The sequence below is a fragment of the Gracilinanus agilis genome, chromosome 3, assembly GCF_016433145.1.
Source record: "Gracilinanus agilis isolate LMUSP501 chromosome 3, AgileGrace, whole genome shotgun sequence".
In the NCBI taxonomy this organism is placed as follows: Eukaryota; Metazoa; Chordata; class Mammalia; order Didelphimorphia; family Didelphidae; genus Gracilinanus; species Gracilinanus agilis.
Window position 1 is genome coordinate 417,364,413 of NC_058132.1, and position 24,304 is coordinate 417,388,716.

Here is a 24,304-nt window from a genome sequence, read left to right on the forward strand (position 1 = left end):
TTCTGAGGGATTTATGGAAAAGAACACTACCCACATTCAGAAGAAGAACTGCAGGAGTGGAAACACAGAAGAAAAACAACCGCTTGAACACATGGGTTGATGCGGGTATAGTTGGGGATGTAGACACTAAACAACCACACCAACGTAACTATCAATAATATGTAAATAAGTCTTGATTGATCACACATGTTAAAACCAGTGGAAATGTGTGTTGGATATGGGAGTGGTGGTGAAGGGGGTGAAGAGGTAAGTAAAAACAAGAATCATGTAACCATGGAAAATGTTTCTTAAAAAAAAAATATTAAAAAAAAAAGAAAAGAGAATTTCAGAGTTCATGAATATGTTGTTGTCCAGTCATTTCAGTCATGTCCAACTCTTTATGACCCCATTTGGGTTTTTTTGTCAAAGATACTGATATAGTTTTGCCATTTCCTTCTTTAGTTCATTTTACAGATAAGGAACTAAGGCAAATGAAGTTGTGACTTGCCCAGAGTCACATAGATAGTAAGTGACTGGGGCCAGATTTGACCTCATGATCCTGGACTGCTGCTCTATCCACTGTGCCACCCTTAACTCATGAACGAAAGTGTTGTATTTATGGATAATGGCAAGAGCGAACATATGACCAGATTTGTGTGTAGATGGTGTGGGGTGGAGGAGTAAGTCTTAAGAAATTAGTAAATGGAGAAACCAGGAGATTAAAGTGCTAATGAAGTTTCAATATATATGTTGAAGTTCTTTAATAAGAGTTGAGGAGAAAAACATTATGAGCTAGGTACTGAACTCATTAAGGAAGAAGAAGGCCCTGAAGCTCTGTTAACAACAGTCACCAAGATTTTGATTGGGTGGTAGATGTGAACTGCATGAGATTACTGAATGATGGTGGTAGGGGAAAAATAAAAAAAATTAGCGATGGCAAGCAATGAGTATTCCAATTCTTTCACCTCAACCAGTGAGTCTGGGGAAATGAAAGAAGAGGAGCTAGTGCTCGAGGTTGGCCAGGGAGATTGTATCAATGGGGGAAGCTAGGTCTCAGTGAGAATTGAAAGGTAGAAAGAGAATGAAAGGAAAAGATAAAAGATGAAGGCAAATTTATTGTTTATGGAGCGTGGATAGCTTTTGATTTGGACTTTTGGAGGGATTGAGTTGATTGGAATGGGCTTAAGAAATTAGACAGTGGGGGATGAGGAATGGGTTTTGGTCTGATGATCCAATGGGGAGGCATTCCATTACCAGAATGGGGGAGAGTGTGACCCAAGGGAATTTGTTATTCATTAAGTGAAAAATTTAGAGATTTTCAAAGTTGATAGTGATCTCAGGGTGGAGTCCTTTCAGAGCCTTGGGCAGTTTGGGTGAAAGACCAAGAACTTGGAGCAGAAGGAATGATGATGGGGACAGTTAGGAGACTCAGTGGATTGAGAGTCAGGCCTACAGGTGGAGGATCCTGAGTTCAAATTTGGCCTCAGATTCTTCCTAGCTATGTGACCCTAGCCAGGTCACTTAATGCCCATTGCCTAACCCTTACCACTCTTTTGCCTTAGAACCAACACACCATATCTATTCTAAGAGAAGGTAAGGGTTAAAAAAAAAATTTTTTTAAAGGAGTGGTGATATTCTCCTTCCCCCAAGACAGAAGAACAAGATGGATAATTGATAAAATCAAGCCCCTTTCTTTCAGCTCAGCAGCAAGAAACAATAGGTTTGATGGAAAAGAGATGCTCACAGCACAAAATAGTATGTCCCTCCTCTTCCAATTCCCACCTAAGAACAAAGAAGCAGGAGACTAGTGGAGATCAGGCAGGAGACAAATGAGCCATAGGATCAAATATGACGTTTTCTATTTGCAATTTCTTGGTCCTATGTCTTTCCCCTCCTCCAGCTAGTGTCTTCTCTCTGAGATAACTTTTCACTTCCACTGTATATATCTTTTAGGTATAATTCTTTTGCATTATACTCCTCCATAAGAGTGTGATCTCCTTGAGGACAAGAACTGTTTGCTTTTGTTTTTGTTTGTTTGTTTTTTGCCTTTCTCTTGTTTCTCTAGAGCTTAGCATAATGTCAGCCCAGAAGGCTTAATTAATATCTATTGACAGACTTCCTTTTACGTAGGAGAAAAAGTGTCAACTTTCTCATTTTCTTGCTTAATTGTGCTTTCACCATTAATTTCATCTTCATTGTAACATTTCTTCGATGGTGTCTTTTTACCTTTTTCTCCATTTTTTGAGGGTTAGTTTATTTAAAACTAGAAAAATCTGCTCAATTGGGCAAATACAGAAAACTGGGCAACTACTCATATTCTGTGATTTATTAACTACAATATATCACAATACTGTGAAAATGAATGGGTGAGGATTCCACACTGATCCCTTCCCCCCATGATGTGAAACTCCCACTTTTCCCTCAAAATATTTTGTGTTGTATTTGACTATATGAGGATGTCAATCCTTGTTTAAAGATGAGCAAAGCTTAATTTGTTTCATTTTGTAGATTAAAAATAAGTATAAGTATAAATTCTTTTTATTTTGAACTTCAACAAGTATTTTAATATACAAAAAAAGACAGAAAACGAATAAACTTTGCATTTCTTTTATACTTATTTTTAATAAATATATTTATATTAAATTTAATAAAGTAGTTTCTTCCTCTGCTCCAAAGGATTGTCTTCTATATCACTTCTGTTAGGCATATTCAACTTTGGAGACCACTACTCTGGTACATTAGGTGGTTCATCTATGAATCATTTTTGTCCATGGTAGAAGCCCATGGAAGCAAGAAATTTTTCATTAGATTTGATAATGTGAATGAACAGCTATACAAAACTAAACAAAATATTTTTGAGGGAACCACTGCAATTCTTCCCAATTCAAAATTCTAATCAGCCAGACAGGAGATCATCTATGCAGTTATAGACTTAATAAGCAATGCAAAGCATCTTGCAATATATGAAATAATTAAATTTTAACAGATTGAATCATAGGTATGCCCAAATGACTTTTCCAGATAAAGTTAGTAAAGAGTAACTTTATTCACCATATTCATTTTTAAAGGCAAATCTTGCCTTCAGAATTTAGTAATACTTCGATGATCATGCTAATGATACTGATAATTATAAAAACTCTTATTTATAAAGCATCTTAAGGTTTGCAAAAATGTTTTACATATGTAATGTCATTTAATAAGCACACAAGATGCTTAAAAGTTTATTGGTTGTATGTATCAGTGAAAGTTTCGGTTTTATTAAATTTAGTCTCCTCCATGCTCCTTTTTAGTGTGTGCTATAAAATCAAATCAGCTCCAAGAATAATGTAATCCATATGTTGGATTGCTTGTTTCCCATACTTATAGAAATATCTCAGTTAGCAAGTTTTTTTTTAACATTCTGTTAGAAAAATACATGGCAGTAATATAAAGGGTTTTTTATTCACCTTTTGCTAAATAAAAAGGTTTTTGTTTTTATTTTGTTCTGAAAGAATGTAAACTTTTTGATGGCAGAGACCATTTTATTTTTTTCTTCCTATTTCCTAAGAACCTAGCACATAGTAGGAGCTTAATAAATTCTTATTTATTATCTGATTAAAGTATGAAAAAACCATTCTGGACAATATCTTCCTTACAAGGCTCAGAGTTGTACTGACATGGTGAAAATGTGTATACATGTAACACATCATATTTCAACATTTGTGATTCTCAGTAAGTTAGTTAAATGTTTAATTTAACCAGTGCTTGATCTCATTTTGGATAGTTAGAAAAATCATAGCCATTCGCTACATTTTCTTTAAGTTCATGAAACAGTATCATGTGGCTTTTATTACTTTTGGAGTATAGTGCTCCTAGAGTTTATTGATGAAGCCAAATGGAGAGAACTATGGACTTGGGCAAATCTGCTAGGCATGACCAGAAAATACTAACCTTCACATTTTAGTCAGTTTATCCTACGATTAAAACAAAATATGATAGGATCTGTTTTAGGGAAAGAAATACTTAAAGTTAATTTTCTCATTTTAGGAACAATGACTTTCTGTCTACACGTGCTTAGTACCTGTACACTGAACTGGACTTGACTAGATCTTCATGAGTGGACCAAGAAATGTCTCTGACATGTTTTCTTCCTTCCTTCCTTTTTATTGATGTCTTCTGCTTCTTTATTTTTTTTTATCATGATAGTTATACTTCCTCCTGCCCCTCCCAAATAGCCATCCCATATAACAAATAGTATTTTAAAGAGTAAAAAAAAAATGAGCACAACTGATAGATTGAAAAAAAGTCCCAAAATATGTTCGATGTGTAACACACTTCAATAAAAGGTGGGTTCAGGCTTTTCTAATTTCTCTTCATTTAAGTAATGTTTTATCTTTATAATTTTGTTGTATTCACTTTTAATTTTGAGGTGCTTAGTTGTTTTTTTTTCCATTTACATTGTTGTAATAACTGCATATTTTTTCCTTGTCTCTACTTCTGACTGCATCAGTAAATTTTTCTTTGCATCTCTGTATTTATTGTATACATCATTTCTTAGCATAGTAATATTTCATTACATTTGTGTACTACATTTTGTCCAGGCATGCTCTAATTTGTGGGAAGCCATCAAAGTTCATGACATTCGTTCAGCCTTCATGAACTCTGGAACCCACACAGCAGGTGCCAGAAGGATGGTTGTTTTACTCAGTTTCCCCTATGTGACTCTTTTCTCACTAACATTCCCTTTTACTGAAATTATTGTAATCAGTATTCTTCCTCAGCCCCAGGGTAACACAGAAAAACAATACAGGCTGATAACAAAGGTACCCACAGACCTCCCAGAAACCCCTAAGTAAACCCCACATATATATGTTATAATACAGAAACTTCCCCTAGAAGCCACTTCACAACAAACTGGCATATAGTGAGTTAATGTTAAAGATTTTAAAACTCTAACTCAGATTCCCATACATAGGTCAGATTCCCATACACAGGTGCCTGCAAGACCAGGCCAGAACAGTCTCCAAGTTTTCCCCCCTCCCAGATCCAATTTGGTACAATAATTTAACATAAAAGAACAATGAATGAAATATGAAGAAATTGTCTCTCATGAAAAAGTCCTGTACTTTCTCACCACTGTGGCTCAAGAGATATGTCAAACGCAACTAATACATTGTCTCTAAGAAAAGATGTAAGGTGAGAATGGATTTCCATGCCAAATTTGTGTGTGATCTCAAAGCGTATAAAAATAAACACAGCCGAAAAGCTGACCAGAGCAATCTTTATGATGCCTGGCTCTGGTTGAAACCCTGATTACTCTCATTCATCGCAATCATGTCATCGACACTGTCCGGCCACTGAGATTTTCCTGGACCTGTGGGAATCTTTTATTCCCGCACCAATTGATGGCAATCTACCTTGTTTCCAATTCTTTGCTATCACAAAAATGTTTAGCGGTTAGGTGGCACAGTTGACAGAGCACCAAACTTACTGTAAAGAAGACTCATCTTCCTGAGTTCAAATCTGACCTCAGATACTTAAATATCTGTGTGGTGCTGAGCAAGTCACTTAACCCTAATTGCCTCAGTTCCTCATATATAAAATGAGCTGGAGAAAGAAATGGAAAACCATTCCAATGTTTTTTCCAAGAAAACCCAAGTGGGTTTACAAAGAGTCAGGCATGTCTGAAACGACTGAACAATAACAAAAAAAAATAGTTTGGTGTATATAGGGACTTTCTTCTTATCGACAACTTCCTAGGGGTATAAGCTCAGTAATGGAATCTCTAGTTCAAAAGGGTGTGGTTATCTTAGGCATTTGATACCCCTTTCCAGATTATTCTATTCCCTTCCACATTTTCTGCTTCCTTTCCTTTGATTTGAAGGTTATTCTCCTGATGACTTATAGAATTTATTGTTTCTGAACTGAATTGATAATATGTCTTGGCGTTTGCAGCCTTGGGCTTTTTCCCCCCAAGGAAATCTATTAGTTCCTTCAATTGGTATTTCATTCTCTATATTTTAATGTTCTGGTCAGTTCTTTTTAAAATGATTTCTACATCATGGTGTTAACTTTTTTTGTTTTGCCATGTTCTTCTGGGGGCCTCTGATTCTTAGGCTATCTCCTGTCTTTAAGGTTAGTATATTTTGCTTGCATAGAGAACATTTTCTTTTAATGTTACTGGTTTTTGCTTTTCTTCTTCTAGATTGGCTTTCTCTTCTGTATATTAGTTTTTCTAATCTATTCTCTCTTTTGATTCTTTGGTAGTATTTGTCATTACAGATTCCATTTTGCCCATTATTTTTGCTATATAGGCCATAAACTCTCCTCTCATAATTTTCATTTCTCTGTTGAACCAATCAGAAACAGTGTGTTGTGGTTCCATATTATCCTCAAATTCCACAGAGTCTTTTGTTTCATCAAATGTTGAATCATTTTCTTTCACTTTGTAGTATTTTCTATTTGAATAACTAATCATAAATGCCTAAACTCATTTACTAAGTCTGGACACCATATTTCTTTCTGCTATTAATGTTTTCATGCTGATTTATCTGCTTATATTAAAAAACTTTGAGTTTTCTTCTTGAGATATTTGGTAATTTCTGTTCTCTCCCTTCACTCCCACCCCCAACACATACCTTATTTTCCTTTAATAATCACTTACCAGCTTTTCATAGAGCTTTCCTTGGAGGTTGAATCTCAAAGCATCTCAGCCTCCTTTCACTCTGGGCAATTCACAGTATGCCAGTCTAGATCTACTGCCCCAAGTGATGTTTTAATGGACAGGAATGGTCCTAGGTGAATGCTAAGTATTTTCCCTCATATTTAGTGAAGTACTATACTCCCTCCCACTCTCATGTGCTCCCTGCCCAACACCATGTCTTGTCCTAGTGTTCTGTTCTTGTCTGTCTATTCCTCAGTTCCTCAGTGGTGGTTAGCTCTATTTCAAGTCCAAACATGTGCCCTGTCCATTTTCCTCTGTTCCCAGTTCTCCTGAAGAGATCCATGGTTGTGTGGCCCCAAAGAGTTTCTATAATCTGGAGAACTGCAGAGGTGAACATCTATCACTCCTGGCTGACAGATTTTTGCAGTCTGGATCCATGATTTCCACAGCACTGGGAAGAGAGAGAGAAGACTAAGTAAGAGTGGGATTAAGTTTTGTTTCTAGCCTGTGTGGGGTGGCTAGTACAGCCTTGGGGCCAGTAGTGTGGAATGTGGGGGAGGGGTACTGAGTGAGTTCAGTGGAGAAGTCAGTTCATGAGTTTGTTTTTTTAAACTTTCTTTTGGATTTTGAGCAATTTAAATCATGGAGACAACTAAAGTTTCTTTGCCTTTGGTGTATAATTTCTGATTTGGAGAGATCTGAAACAATGAGAGAAAATGTTTAGTCCTCTTTTTTTTTTTATCATGTAACCCACAAGTCCTATCTTTTAATGTTTTCTGACATTATCTGCACCAGCTAAATAGTGAGGCTTCAGCTATCAATATGTGTAGTGGATGAAAGTTCCTAGCTCTGATCAGCATCAGTTTATGGCAGTTTTGAGTCTGTGAGTGTATATACTTTTTCCTTCTGAAGAGATGTTAGTTTACCCTTTCCACTAGTATAGAGAGAAGAACAAACTGCCTTTTCAGGCACAGTCACTGTCCCATAGTTCCAGATAGCTTGAGTGGATAGTTGCTAAGGACCTTATATTTACCCTCCAAGGATTTTCAATTTACTGCAGACAGTTATATAGGCTGATTTTTTTTTTTGGAGGGGTGAGGATAGAGGTGGAGACTTAAAGAGACTTAATGGAAATACTGTCTATATTTGAAAATTGGTGATTTAGGAACTTAGCCAGAATCCTCTCCTCCCAGCCACCCATACAGCAGATCCAAAAATCTAAGACATTATTTGTGCATTATTCATGTGTTAGCATCAGCATTTGGAAAACAAGAAGAACTCATCTATGTGCCTTGCTAATCATAGAATAACATATATTCATCTCCAGCAAAGAAGAAAGAAAACCTGAAAGCTTCCATGAAGAGCAAGGAATATGCTGACTCCCCATACCTTGACAGTGTGCTGAGGAGAATGAGTGAAGTCAATATTGGAAAGGGTGACCAAGTGAGACTGTGTTACCTAGGAGTGGGGGGACATACCTAGAATGAACTACTAACCTCCCCCTCCCTACTTCCTTCCTTCCTTTAGCAAGTCTAATCTGATCTCACCAGTTCTTAATGCCCTTCCCCCAGAAATAAGTTGGTATGAATTTTTGTATTTTATTGACTATATCCATATTGTTTTCTCCCTATTAATTGTAAGCTTCTTTAAAGCCAGTGCCATTTTGGCTCCATCTTTATCTCCCTAGCATCTAGCACGGTGCCTAGTACATAAAAATTGCTTAAATTAAAAAATGAATACAGGGCAGCCAGGTGACTCAGTGGATTCTTTCTACTTATGTGACCTTGAGCAAGTCACATAACCTTCATTGTCTAGCCCTTACTGATCTTCTCCTTTGGGACCAATACACAGCATTTACTCTAAGATGGAAATTAAGGGTTCTTAAAAAAGAATGAAGAAATGAATGACAGAAATTCCATTTTTTTTAGTAAAAATTACTCATAGCCAATTACTGTGGTAACTTATCACTGAACATGCCTTTGCTTTTCAGTGGTGAATTTTAGACCTCAGAGCAAACATAACTGATTTTATTGAAGAATTAAAACATATTACATGTGACTGACTTTTTCTTAGAGTGACTTACTTTGGGGGGAATCGTCCCCTCTCTTTGTTATTCCAGTGTTTTCCTATTACTTAATATGACTTTTCCCTTTTCAAATTATTTCAGTATTCATTTCAAACCAAATTTTTTTCTCAAACTTTTCTTTCCTTCCAACATCTTTATATTTTGCTATAAAATATTAATTTCATTCTTCTTTCCCTCAAGGAAATGAAGAAAAAACTATCTGTCTTTTCCCTCACTTTCTGTCATCTGCCGATTTGTTGTTTTTTTCCCCTAGTAAGCCATCATTTTTCTTTGTTATCCCAATAGCTTCCCACATACCTATGTGATAGTAATAGAAGTGGGTTATTGTTACATATGGGATATCTATGACAGCTCTTCAATGTGAGAGAAATTTCACACAAGCTCAAACAACTAGCCCTGTATTTCTCTTCTTTTAGAGACTAAAAAATAAATCTAATCTGCTTTAGAGACCACTTTTGTTCTTTTTATAAGCTCTTTGAGTATAGTGATCATGTCTAACTTATACTTACACATTCTCCACCACTAGCTTATAGTATGCACTTAACTAATATTTGTTGAATGCTGATTGAGTCAGCTATTTGGTTGTACCTCAGTTTAAGTGGATAAGGACTGGATCAATGATTTTGTTAGTATTTAGGGAGAAAGATTTTTTGGTTCCTAGGTGAGAAAATCTCATAACCAACAGTTTGGCTTTTTCTCTGCAACTTCTAGTCTTAGAGAGTTGGCTATAAAACTACATGGTTAAATGACTTGTACTGGGTCACAAAGCTTTATCAGACTGAGGAGAGACTTGAATTAGGTCTGTCTGGTTTGAAACTAGCTCTTTACCCATAATGTCAAACTTCCTTTAAAACTCAATATAAGGGAACAGCTATGTGGTTCAGTGGGTAGAGAGTCAAGCCTAGAGATAGGAGGTGCTGGATTCAAATCTGGCCTTAGAGACTTCCTAGTTGTATGATCCTGGGCAATTCATTTAACCAGCTCTTATCATTCTTCTGCCTTGGAACCAATATTTAGTATTGATTTTAAGATGGAAGGTAAGGGTTAAAAAAAAATTCAATATATGATTTGGAATTTTGCCCAAAGGGTACTCAGTAACAAACACTATATGTTTTATATGTGTTTCATATGAACTTAAATGTCTTTTGATCCAGCAATATCACTACTAGGTGTATACTGCAAAGGGATAAAAAAATGGGGATGGATCTGTTTGTATAAAAATATTTATAGCTTTACTTTTTGTAGTGGCAAAAAAAATTGGAAAATGAGGAGGTTGCCCTTTGATAGGGGAATGGCTGAACAAATGGTCATGTTGGAATACTATTGTGCTATAAAGAATGATGAACTACTTGATTTCTGGAACTGGAAAGACCTACATGAACTGATGCAGAGTGAATTAAGCAGAACCAGGAGAATATTGTACACAGAGACTGAAACACTGTGGGATGATCAAATGTAATAAAATTTGCTACTGACAACAGTGTAGTGATCCAGGACAATCCTGAGGGACTTATGAGAAAGAATGCTATCCACCTTTAGCGAAAGAGCTGTGGGAGTAGAAATGTAGAAGAAAAACATAGGATTTATCACTTGTTTGAATGAGTATATCATTGGGGTTTTGGTTTTAAAAGATTACTCTATTACAAAAATGAATAATATGGAAAGAGGTTTTGAGTGACAATACCCGTATAACCCAGTAGAATTGCTTGTCAGCTCCAGGAGTGGGAGGGAAGGGGGAAGGGAGAGAACATAAATCATGTAACCATGGAAAATATTTTTTAAACTAAACTAAAATAAAATAATATTTAAAAAACTCAATATTAGAACATTTCATTTTATAGAATAATTGAATTTTAGAGTTTTGAAGAATATTTAATTCAATCTTTAACTGAATTGTCTACAACATATCCACCAAGTAGTTGTCATCTCTACTAATAACTTAAGTGAGGTATAATCCATTACTTGGTAAGGCAGCACATTTTACTTCTGGATAGTTCTGTTAGTATGAGTGATCTTACTTAGAACTTATCTACCTCTGTAATTTCTCCCCATTGCTCTGAGCTTTAAGGAACAAATAGAATAAATCTAATCTCCCTCCTGCCCCTTCTTGGATCAAATAGAAATGCTTTTGTTTGGCATTCAAAGCTCTTTATAATTTTGTCTCAATTTACTTTACCTTAGCCTGGACTGATAGGACTCAAAAGTTCTATAGTTTTTCCCTATCTAGAGAGGTTTCCACCCCCAACTTTTCTCCATTCCTTCTTCTAGCTGATAAAAACTACCTAAGGAGAGAGACTATACATTATTCCCCTCCAAGCACTCTGTGAACCAGCCAGATTGATCTGCTAACTGTTCCTCTCTCTGTAAAGACACAGGATGTCCTCTAGACCTGAAATGCATTTTCTTTTCACATCTACATTTTATAATCCCTGTCTTCCTTAAACTCTGCTCAAGTTCCAATTTATGCATGGGACTTTTTCTGATAACCCAGTGCTTTGCCTGCTACAATCACTATGGAGTGGGGTGGCTTTTCTGATAATAATACAACTTCCAATCAGTCATTTTGGAGGCAGTCCCAGTGTCTGTGTACTCAGTAACAAACACTATATGTTTTATATGTGTTTCATATGTACTTAAATGTTTATTATAAACCAATATGTTTATATATTTCTGTGTTTTGTTTTCTACTTCATTTTACTAATTTGTCTCGGAAAATAAGATTTTTCAGGCATTTTCAGTATCAAAAGAAAATAATCATTTCTATTGTTAGAGGTGTAGCTTTAATACCAATATCCTCTTAGTTCAGCTCTTTTGTTGGGATGAAATGAGGTACTTATGAGTCACTGAATACTGAACAAAGAAGCTTTATTTTCTTCTAATAGCAAGAATATGTATCAAGGATTCAGTAGCATTTAGTTTCTCTAGACTCAGGTTGTTCTTATCTCCATCTGGAAACATATCTAGTTACTAAGTCACCATTGGTATGGTAACTTGCCTGGTCTCAGGCACCCATCAATTCTAAGAAGTCCAGATTATACATGATTTTTTAACGCATGAGGCTTTTTAAAGCTTACCTTCTAGCTTAGAATCAATACAGTGTATTGGTTCCAAGGCAGAAGAGTGGTAAGGGTCAGGCAGTGGGGGTTAAGTGACTTGCCCAGGGTCACACAGCTAAAAAGTGTCTGAGGCTAGATTTGAACCTAGGACCTCCTGTCTCTAAGGCCTGGCTCTCAATCCACTGAGCTATCCAGCTGCCCTCTATATGTGGTTTTTTTAATGGTCCGAGACCTGGAAGTTGTATCAGGGGAGCTGAGACCATTCAGGTTGTACAGAAGAAAGAAGCTTCTTCAGGAAAGCAAGGACTAAAGAAAGTTTCATAGAGAGAGTTCACATTTGTGAACTTTTCTAGATATTGTTTTAGATCTGTGAACTTTTCTTTATAAAACACTCATTTAATAATCTAAGTTGAATGAGTCCCAGAGTCTCTGTGGTCACTCTTCTCCAGTGACCATCAAATTTGCCAACCAGAGCCCTTTAGAAGCAGGTGGAGCAGTAGCCCAAGACCACACATATCATCATTATTTATTTATGCATTTTTTATCATATAACATGTATAAAACTATGCTACCATTTTAATTAGGTTCCTATCTTTTTTTTATGTCACTGATGAAGGTTTTTTGGTGTTGCTCCCCAATCCCACTTTCCCCATAAGCCTCAAGTTTTTATTGAGTGATTTTGCAGAGTACAGTGATTTTTAATAACACAAGTCAGGTTATAGCAGAACCGACTGTACTCAGAAGCTGTCACCAAGGGAGCGGATAAGGTCCAGGCTACCATAATTGCAGGCTTTAAGACACTCAAGCTGGGACTTTCCAGTTTTGGAAGGGAAGAAACACTCCCTACAGATCCATAACCTCAAAAAAATATGTGAACTGTTGATTCCCAAAGGATTCCAGAATTCCCTTTTCACATAGGCAAAGTTTAATCACTTCAGTTGTATCTGACTCTTTGTAATACCATTTGGGGCATTCTTGACAAAAATACTTTGTCATTTCCTTCTCTAGCTCATTTTACAGATGAGGAAACTGAGGCTAAAGTGTCTTGCCCAGGGTCAAACATCTTAATTGTCTGAGGGTAGATTTGAACTCAGAGAGATGAGTCTTCTTGACGTCAGTTCCAGCAATCTATCCACTGCATCATCTAGCTATCCATCTCTTATTCTAAAATGACCTGAAGTTGATCTGAATAACTTCTCAAAATACAGTCAACAGCCAAATTCTGATCTATAGAATTAGATTGTGTTGGGTAAGAGAAATGATTCAAACTAAGAATACTTTGTTCTTCATGTTTATCTAAGATTCATTTTGTGGTCATTTTCTTAGATAAAGAATGTTCATCTATTTTCCAACTAAGTTGCTGGAATTGACAGCTTCATCCCAGGAAATAATGTTTCTTTAGAGTTAAGGTATTGGCTTAGAAACCCATTTCCAACTCCTTTCCACTAAATGGAGAAAAAGTAACTTAAAGGGAAGAGTCTGTTGAAAGAGTAGACAGTAGTAGGTTTCTTCTATGAGTGACAGTGACTTAAATAAATGACACCAGCCCTTGGGCAGTAGCTTGAAGTATCAGGAGATATAGATCATTCTGTTATTTTAGGGAAAGTACCTCTCTGCCAAAAGAGACTTCCTTCTTCAGAATCCACATCCTGAAAAGGCTGAATACTTAAAGACCAGAGATTGTGACTTAGGGTGGGAGTATCATTGCTGTTTCTACTAGTAGAACTTTTGTCCTTTTTAGCAACTGGTAGCACTTCAAGTTTACCCCAAGACTAAAGATGATTGATTTTATTAAATTCTGAAGGGAGAGAGGATTCCGGGTAATGTCTTGTTCCACAGAGGAACAGCTGAAATAACATTAAAAATTTTTTTGAAGGAAGCTCAGTCTATTTAGTGCTATGTAATCTGTGCTGAAAATAAGCATTAGCCTGTTTTTTAACATTTCTTCTTTCCATCAGGCAGTGGCTTGAAACCTTTCTTACAAGGGTAAGATGAGATTCATAGCAGGAAAGGACGAGAGGCTTCCAGGTTAAGATGGCAGCAGAGTAGAAGCAGTGTGTTTAACCTCTCCTAACCCACACAGATAGGACTCCTCAAGAGGACATAAAAAACCAAATCCAGACAAACAAATGGACCCCACAACAGGGCACAGCATTGAAGGTACGTGAGATCTGGGCATTTCCATGCAATAAGGGGGTGAAATAGCTCTCACTAAAATGCAAGCTGAGCAACCACACACACACACACACACACACACACACACACACACACCACCACCACCACCACCACCACCACCTACAGTGCCAAAGCTAGTGCACAAGAGTTAAAGTAAGTTTGGCAACTACCTGGGATCAACAGGCCCTGCTCCTGAGAGCGGCAAGACTTAAGACCCCAAGAGTCTAAGGAACGTGGACTTTGAACACAGACCTTGAGTGCAGGTGTAGACCTTGAGTGCAAGCGGGACCTTGGGAGGGGACCCAGTGCGGAGGGGTGCATAACTGTGGAAGCAGCACCCTGAGACTGTTAAAGGAGCCTTGGGCAGAGGAGCAAGCAAGGGGACCACTAGGAGGCTTGACCCTTAGAACAGCTAGACTTGAGACACTAGGAGCCTAAAAAGCACAGATTGACAGTGGTTGCAAGGATAAAGCTGAGAAGGCCTCATGACGCTGTGACTCAGGTGAAAACTACTTCACAGCTCAATAGGGAGAGCCTCTCTGCCTCACCCAGACTTCTGACTGAGAAAGAAAAATATCAAAATAATAATGGCAAACCATGCACAAGAACCTCTAAAGAGAAAGATCAAGAAGAAATCTTTAACACTTGACAACTTTTACACAGAAAAAATCCAGACAACAGAGCAAATATCAGAGGAGAACAAACAAGTAATCACATCCAAACCTTCCCCCAAAAATGAAAATTGGTCAGCTCTTGAAGAGTTCAAATCTGAGATCATGAAAAAAATGGGAAATAGCTGAAAAGGAAATTAACAGGTTAAAAGAAAGAAACTCCCAACTGGAGAAAGATGCCCCAAAATCAAATGAAATGATAAGCAAATTGGAGAAAACCATGGAAAAACAGAATAGACCAAATCGAAAAGGAAAATCAAAAGATTATAGCAGAAAACCAGTCTCTAAAAACCAGAATTGGGCAAGTAGAAGCCAATGATCTCTCAAGACATCAAGAACAAATAAAGCAAAGTCAAAAGACTAATAAAATAGAAGGAAATATGAAATATCTCACTGAGAAATTGACAGACCAAGAAAACAGGTCTAGAAGAGACAATTTGAAAATCATTGGTATTCCTGAAAAAGCAAAAATTAATAGAAAATTGGACTCCATACTACAAGAAATTATTCAACAAAACTGCCCTGATTTTCTTCAACAAGAGGGCAAAATAGACATTGAAAGGATCCAAAGATCACCCTCTACACTAAACCCTCAAAAGACAACCCCCTGGAATATAATAGCCAAATTCAAGAGCTTCCAAGTAAAAGCAGGAAAGGAAGAGAGAGACTGAGGACAAATTGGTCCCTTTTGTGTACCCACTGAGTCATCAGCAATTCTAGTTCAACAGCCAATTGGAGGACTCTTATTTTTTGTTGCAAGCCCCTAAGCAATGAGTTATACATGGCCAGAAGTAGCTCTCTCATCTCAAAACTTCTGTATTGTTGCCTGGAAACAGGAATGAAAACTTAGGAAGTTCTACGAAAGGATTGAGGTCTGTAGTAATAGCAATATCCTAACCCTTCCTCACATGCAAGTCAGATCATTTTTACCTAAAAAGGTATTGAGGCCATCTTCTTGTGTTGGTTGCCTCAGGGCATTAAAGGCTCAGGTTGTTGACAATAGTTACTAGTCAACTAAGTACAAAGCAGTCTTTAAAGATTTCAAGAACTCTCTGATCCTTGTTTGGTGGTTAACAATGAAGAACTCAGACAAAGGAGCTTCGCTGAGTTGAAACAATGTGAAGTGTCCTTAATGCCTGTCCTGAATGAATATTCTTCTCCTTAAAAAAAACCTTTCTTTTTGTTACCTACTGAATTGATCTATGAGTGTGACCTAATACACTACCAGGAGACTGGCCTGAGTCAGGCTTAGGCTAGAATAGAAAGTCACCAAAAATGTTAGCAAGAAGTGTTTTCTTCTACATTTCATTAACTTGTAAATCACAAATAAAATAATTTTATAGTATTCTCCTGAAAATTCCATGCCTCTCCTCTCAATGTTCCATATGCATTAAATGCTCAATACAATGCTTTCTTCAGAACATTTTAGATCATGAGATATCTGATAGGTCAGCCTAATTAATAATAAAGGGGGGGGAAGCTGAGTAGCTCAGTAGACAGAAGGTCCTAGTTTCAAATCTGGCCTCAGACACTTCCCAGCTTTGTGACCCTGGGCAAATCACTTGACCCCCATTGCCTAGACCTTACCACTTCTTCTGCCTTGGAGCCAATACACAGTATTGACTCCAAGATGGAAGGTAAGGATTTAAAAAAAAAATTTTTTTAATAATAAAGGGGAGGTTTTTTTTTAGATGGAGGCCAGGCCATATAGTTCTGTCATATCTGAATTATCCTTTAGAACAAATAGTACTATGTAGAGCTCCAAGCATATCTGGAGTAGCTATGTACATTGCATCAATTAACCAAGTATTTAAATTTAAGTCATATAAAATATATTAAAATAAATTACATATAATATAAAATTAAATTATGTATATGAAATATATATATATAACCAACTTAAGGACAATTTATCTGTTTTGTTGCATGTTGTTGTATTTGGGAAGCTCTGTAAGAGACAGGGGTCTGTAGCAATCAAGTTTCCCTAATCCTTTGGTCTATGGAGGGACACACCCACAAGCAGGCTTGACTGGATGGGAGGGGCAGGATCTTGTGAAAGTGCTCCTTTAACTTCCCCCCTCCCACTAGGCAGTTGGAAAAATCAGTTACAGTATGATAATGGTGGACAATCTGACTTGATATCTTCTGGGCCAAGATGGTAAGTGGAGAAAGGCAAACTCCTTATGATTATATCTTTCTCTGTATTATTCCCCACAGGATAGAATAGGTGAAGCTTGATGTTTAGAAGTTCACTGGCTCAGAGAATTAGGATTAACTTCAGGCCTACACGAATGAGGAACTTGGCTTAAGGTTGTTGTGAGTATATCCCCAAAATATATATCTAGGCACTGTTCTCAATTGATAAAGGTTTAATGATAGGTGGGAATGGGAAGGATGGGAGATGGATAAGGATCAATAAGGTCAGGGAAACCCTCAAACAGTTATGTTAAAGCAGTCCCTCCCCCTAAAGGGGGTTAGGTATCCTGAATGGCTGATCTGCTCTCTAACCCTATAAATATACTTCTTCTATATCAAGATAACTAAACTAAGGTAGGCTGTGATGTTGTTGAATGTCTAACCAAAGTAAAACAGCTTGGCAGTCAAGAACTAAATGGCTCAGCTCAGAGTTACCCAGATTATCCCTCTGCTCAGATTCAAGACTGAAGAGCCCAAAATCCAGGACTCAAGACCAGCAAGCTGGGTGACCTGCCTTCTTGTACCAGGGCTCCAACTGCCTTTAACTGCCTCCTTTCTTAGAGTTCTGGGGGCTCTATGGAATTCTGTGATGTAGCCTGAACCCCTCTCTGCAGCTTGAACCCCTTTCTGCAATATGAATCTCAACAACATTTATCTTTTTTTTAAAAACCCTTACCTTCTGTCTTAGAACCAAGATTGTGTATTGGTTCTAAGGCAGAAGAGTGATAAGGGCTAGACACTGGGGGTCAAGTGACTTGCCCAGGGTCACACAGCTGGGAAGTATCTGACCAGATTTGAACCTAGGACCTCCCATCTCTATGCCTGGCTCCCAATTCACTGAGTTACCCAGCTGCACCCTGTCCCCATTTCAAATAACAGTAGCTCTTGATTTTAGACACTACTTATTTAAAGAAAAAGTTCACTTATTTGTATAACTTCTAGTGTATTTATTTGTTTTGTTTTAAACAGATATGGGTGTTACATTTTGTCAAAAGCTTTTCCTGGGGGCGGCTGGGTAGCTCAGTGGATTGAGAGTCAGGGTCCTAGGTTCAAATCCGGCCTCAGACACTTCCTATGTGTGACCCTGGGCAAGTCACTTGACCCCCATTGCCCACCTTTACCACTCTTCCACCTAAGAGCCAATCCACAGAAGGTAAGGGTTTTAAAAAAAAAGCTTTTCCTGTACCTATTGATATATTATTTTTGTTGATTTTGTTATTAATATGGTTAATTAAATTTATAGTACTAATTTTAAGCCAATACTGTGTTCCTGTTATAAATCCAACTTAGCCATAGCATATTTGTTATATCTTTGAAATATATTGCTTTAGCCTCTTGCAGTTTATTTAAATTTTTTCTATCTATATTCATTAGGGTCATTTGTCTATAATATTTTTATATTTTGATACCAACTGGTTGTTGTGTATCAAATATCTGTGTCATAGAAAGAATCTTGATATAACATTTGCATATTATTTTATAAATTATGTATATGCATATTATATATAATTTATACATATAAATTTATATATAAATAAAAATAATATTTACATATTATACTACATTTGCAACTGTTTATATAATATTGAGATAAATTGTTCTTTGAAACTTTGATTCTTTTGAATTCTTTTAATTCACTATTGAGTATATCTGGAGCTGAAGTATTTTTTTGGAAGTTCATTTATGGCTTGTTCAATTTCTTCTTCTGAAATGGGATGTTTGAATTCTCTATTTCTTTTTCTGTTAATTTGAGTATTTTGTGTTTTTGTAAGTATAATTTTACTTAAGTTGCTGGGTTTGTGGGCTGGCCCACCAATTGGCCCACCAATTTCTAGTTTAAGTCCTAGAACAATACAGGGGCTTCCTGGCCCTTTGGGGCTCCTTTAAAAAAATAAGAAAACTAAATACCATCTAAAAAAAGTTGTTAGGTTTGTTGTCACATTGCTGGGCAAATAGCTTTGAATAATGTCATTTATTTCTTCATTTGTTGTATTCTTTTTCATATTTGTTACTGGCAATTTGGTTTTCTTTCTTTTTATCAAGTAATTAGCTTTATGTATTTCATTATTTTTAAAGGTTTACAGACAACTATTAATTCAATGGTTGTCTTATTTTTTAATGTTAATTTTTCTTCACTTTTCATGATTTCTATTCTAATAATTTATTTTGAATTTCAAAAATGTTTTTTCTAGTATTCTTTATTGAATTCCCTGATCATTGTTATGTTTTTCTCTTTTTTATTAATAAAAACATTTAGGTATATAAATTTTCTCTTAGTGACTATTTTGGCTGCCTCTTCAAAATTTTGGAATGTTGTTTCTTTGTTATCATAATTTGTAGTTTCTCTCATTTATTATTTGCCCCAATAATTTCTTAGAAGTATGGTATTTATTCTATATTTGATTTTGATATGTTTCTTACTGGTATTTTAATTTTTGTTATATTATAATTAATAAAATATTATAGTTTCTGCTTTTCCATATTTTGTGACTTTTTTATTTCCTCTAAGAAATTATCAGGTTTTTTTTTTGTAAAGGTGTCATGCAGAGATAAGATATATGTAAAGTTCTTTTAATTTCCATTTGATAATTCTGAGGGATCCATTATATTTAATTTTTCTAAAATTCTACTCAGGTCTTTAACTTCTTCCTCATTTATGTTTTCTCATTAGATGTGCTGATAGGGATAAGTTGGGGTCTCTCATTATAATTAATTAGTGTAGTTTTTTTCTTTAAGTATTAATAGTTGTAATGGAATATCATTTCACCATAAGAAATGAATTCAGAAAAACTTGGAAAGACTTGTATGAACTGAAGCAAAATGAAATGAGCAGAAATGGGAGAACATTGCATACAGAAATGGAAATATTATATAGTGATCAACTGTGAAAGACTAAAAATTATCAGCAATGCAAGGATCCAAGACAACCCCAAGGGAGTTATGATGAAAAGTGCTCTCTAGAGCCATAGAAGGAATTGTCAGAATATGAATGCAGATGGAACCATGCCATTTCTTTTTATTTTTGTAAAGATATTTTTACCAATTACATAAAATTTTCCACAAGTTTTCTGAAATTATATGACCTGAATTGTCTCTTTTCCTCCTTTCCCTCCCCCTTCCCATGAAATGGTAGCCATTTGATCTGGGTTATATATGTATTATCATATAAAACACATTTCCATATTGTTCATTTTTGTAAGAGAATAATCATATAAGCCAAAACCCCAAAATAAAACCCTAAGTAAACTAAATTAATAAATCATATGCTTTGATTCTGACTCCAACGGTTCTTTCCCTGGAGGTGGATATCATTCTTTGTCATAAGTTCCTCAGTTGTTCTGGATCATTTTATTGCTGAGTGTAGCTAAGCCTTTCATAGTTGATCATTCCACAATATTGCTGCTACTTTGTACAATGTTCTCCTGGTTCTGCTTATTTCACTCTGCATCAGTTCATTTAGGTCTTTCCAGCCCTTTGTGAAATTATTCTGTTCATCAATTTTATACAGCAAACTATTATGTACCACAAGTTGTTCAGCCATTTCCCAGTTGAAACATCCCTTCAATTTCCAGTTCTCTGCTACTATAAATATTTCTGTACCAATAGATCCTTTCCCAGTTTTTTTAAATCTCTTTGGGATACAGATATAATAGTGGTATTATAGGATCATTACTGTATAGCACTTTTGGCATAGTTCCAAATTGTTCTCTTCATGTCTTAGGTAACAATACAATGTGTGACATAAAAAGAATTTAGTAGGATTTCTTCTCTACCTATTTTGCCAAATAGTTTATGTAGTATTGGTATTGATTGTTCTTTAAATGTTTGATAGAATTCACTAGTGAATCCATCTGGACCTAGAGATCTTTTCTTAGGAAGTTTTTTGATGGCTTGTTCAATTTCTTTTTCTGAGATGGGATTATTTAAATATTCTATTCCTCTTTTTTTTAATCTGAGCAATTTATGTTTTTGTAAATATTCATCCATTTCACCTGTATTGTCAGATTAATTGTCATACAATTGGGCAAAAATAGCTCCTAATGATTGTTTTAATTTCTTCTTCATTGGTAGTGCTTTACCCTTTTCATTTTTGATATGGGCAATTTTATTTTCTTCTCCTTTTTAAAATAAAATTAAACAATACTCTATTTTATTTGTTTTTTCATAAAACTAAATCCTAGTCTTATTTATTAGTTCAATAGTTCTCATATTTTCAAATTTATTAAATTCTCCTTTGATTCTTAGGATTTCTGATATAGTCTTTAATTGGAGATTTTTAATTTGTTCTTTTTCTAGTTTTTTTTAGTTGTATGCCCAATTCATTGATCTGATTTTTCTCTATTTTTTTTAATTATAATAATTAAGAAACATAAATTTTCCCCTAAGTACTGCTTTGGTGTATCACATAAATTTCTGTATGTTGTCTCCTCATTTGTCATTCTTTTTTATGAAAATCCTGATTGCTTCTATAATTTGTTCTTTGGCCCATCTCTTTTTTAGAATTAGCTTATTTAATTTCCAATTAATTTTTAATTTTTCTTTCCATGCACTTATTGATTATAATTTTTATCACAGTATGATTTGAAAAAGATGCATTTGTTATTTCTGCTTTTCTGTATTTGGTTGTGAAGCTTTTAATCCCTGTACAGGACCAATTTTTGGGCATGTGCCATGTGTTGCTAAAGGTCCCCCACTAGTATTGTTTTGTTGTCTATTTCCTCATGAAGCTTATTTATTTTCTCCTTTTAAAATATGGATGCTATATTATTTGCTGCATATATGTTTAGTATTGATATTACTTCCTTTCATTTTTTTTAGTTAGATCTATTTTTGCTTTAACTTTGTCTAAGATCATGATTGTTATCCCTGCTTTTTTTAGTTCAGTAGAAGCCCAATAGATTCTGCTCCATCCCCTTACTTTTACTCTGTGTGTGTTTCCCTTTCCCTGCTTTAAGTGTATTTCATAGCATTCTGGTTTTTAATCTGCTCTCTTATCTGCTTCCATTTATGGTTGAGTTCATATCATTTACATTCACAGTAATGATTACCAATTGTGTATTCCCCTACATCTTATTTTATACTCTTGATCCTGCTTTTTCTCTCTCCTTTCACTCTGGCCCTCCTCACAAGTGTTTTGTTTTTAATTACCACCTCCACTGTATCCCACTCCCTTATATTACTTCCCTCCTCACCATCCCACTTCTTAATCCCCTCCTACTTTTCTATGGTAGTATTCTACACCCCCAGTGAATATGGTTGTTATTCCTTCTCTGAGCCAATTCTAAGTTTTTTTTGTTTGTTTTTGGTGGGGTTTTTTAAACCCTTGCCTTCCATCTTAAAATCAATACTATATATTGGTTCTAAGACAGAAGAGTAGTAAGGGCAATGGGGGTTAAGTGGTTTGCCCAGGGTCACAGAGCTAGGAAATATCTGAGGTCAGATTTGAAAGTAGGACCTCCCATCTCTAGGCCTGGCTCTCAATCCACTGAGCCACCTAGCTGCCCCAAGAATAAACTTTAATCACTGCCTATCACCACCCTCATCCTCCTTTCCACTATAATGGTTTTTTTCAATCCTTTTTAGTTGATATAATTTACTCCATTTTAACTCTCCCTTCCCTTTTTATCTGTGCAATCCTCCTTTTTCACCAGTTGATTTCTTTTGCATAGCATGTCATCCTAAAAAGCTTACTCCTGCACCCTCTGTCTGTGTATACTCTTTCTAACTGCTATGACGATAAAAATTTTTGAGTTAAAAACACAATTCCAGGGGCAGCTGGGTAGCTCAGTGGAGTGAGAGTCAGGCCTAGAGACAGGAGGTCCTAGGTTCAAACCCGGCCTCAGCTACTTCCAGCTGTGTGACCCTGGGCAAGTCACTTGACCCCCATTGCCCACCCTTACCACTCTTCCACCTATGAGAAAATACATCAAAATACAAGGGTTTAAAAAAAAAAAACAAAAAAAAAACACAATTCCATGTAGTGTCATATTGAAACTCTGAGAGCTGAGAGTCCCACCTTGATTGACAGGTGAAGACTGTTGGACCTCAGAATATTCCCAGAGGCCATGAGGACAGGGGAGAAAGCGGTTGGCCAAGGGGGTATAAATACCCTGGCAGCCCCTGACAAGGGGTCTTTCCTTTCTCTTTGGACCTTGGATCTATAGACCCTGGTCAATTGGGAACTGAGGCTTTGCTTGACTAAGTCTTGCAAGAAATCCTGTCTGAAGCCCACTGACATTGACTGACCTGTATTCAGACTGTGAATCCTCTGATTCTTCTGTCTCCTAGATATTTAGGCAACCAAATCATCCTTAGATATCTAGGTATCCCGGGGCCTGGGAGGGATCCGGGAAGTGGGTAGGAGAAGAAGAAGAGGGTGGAAAGGGTGGTTCCTAAAGCCTGTAGAAAGGCATAACATCTGGCAAGAAGAAGAAGCTGAGAGACATCATCCAACAGCTTGCTTGCTCTGGTTTGGCTGTGGCCAGACTAAGCCAGAGGAGCTGAAGAACAAGCCAGAATCATTAACCAGTCTACAGTCCTGAGGGATTAGTACTGTCAAAGATTAGTGTTAGGGTTTCCTATTCCTCTTCCCATTTCCTAAAAACATTCCTTGTCATATACCAGTTCCCATTTTCAATGAAGTTTTGCATGTGGCTACTTTGATCTCACTGTCCCCTTTTGTGTCTGTACCTTGCTCTTTGTCTCCAAAATTTTCTATGGTTAGGTTTTTTTTCTGTTTGCTCATTTTCCCAGTTTTTTTTCTTTAACTTTTACTTTTATCTTAAAGGTGGATTCTGTTCTCAGGGTAGAGAGCATCCTCTCTTAAATGTCATTTATTTCCTTTCTGCTACCCTCTGCTCATGTTTTGGGTTTCTGCAAGCTTAAGTTCTTCAAAGTGGTATTTCAATGTATTAGAATGTAAATTGTCCATCTTCATAAATGTCCTTCTGATTGTTGCCATTTTATTTTTCTCTTGACCTTAAAGTTCCTTTTTAGTTATTTTCTAAAAACAATTAGGAATACTTGAAAATCCTTGATTTCCTTAAGGACCTTTTTTTCCTCTCAGATAGTCTGACACTCAGTTTTTCTAGGTAAGTCATTAATGGTTATAAATCTTTCTCTTGTCCCTTTTGCAATATCTCATTCATTGTTCTCCACTCTTTTAGAGTAATACCTGATAAATCTTATGATAAATCTCACTGCTTGTTTATGGGGTGAATTCTTTGGTAATTAGGTTTTTAATAGAGTTATGATATGTGAATTCTTTCCTTCAGGGTGCTCATAGTATTTTCCCCCTTTTTCTTTGAAGGTTCTGGATTTTGGCAATAAACAAGCCTGGTAGTTTTCATTTTGAAATTTCTTTCAGGAAGTAATTAGTGCTTCCTTTCTATTTTTACAATGCCCTGATGTGCTAGTATGTTTGGACACTTTTCTTTAATAATTTCTAGAAATATGATATCTCCATCATTTTTATGGTCATGGCTTATTAGAGTCTTAT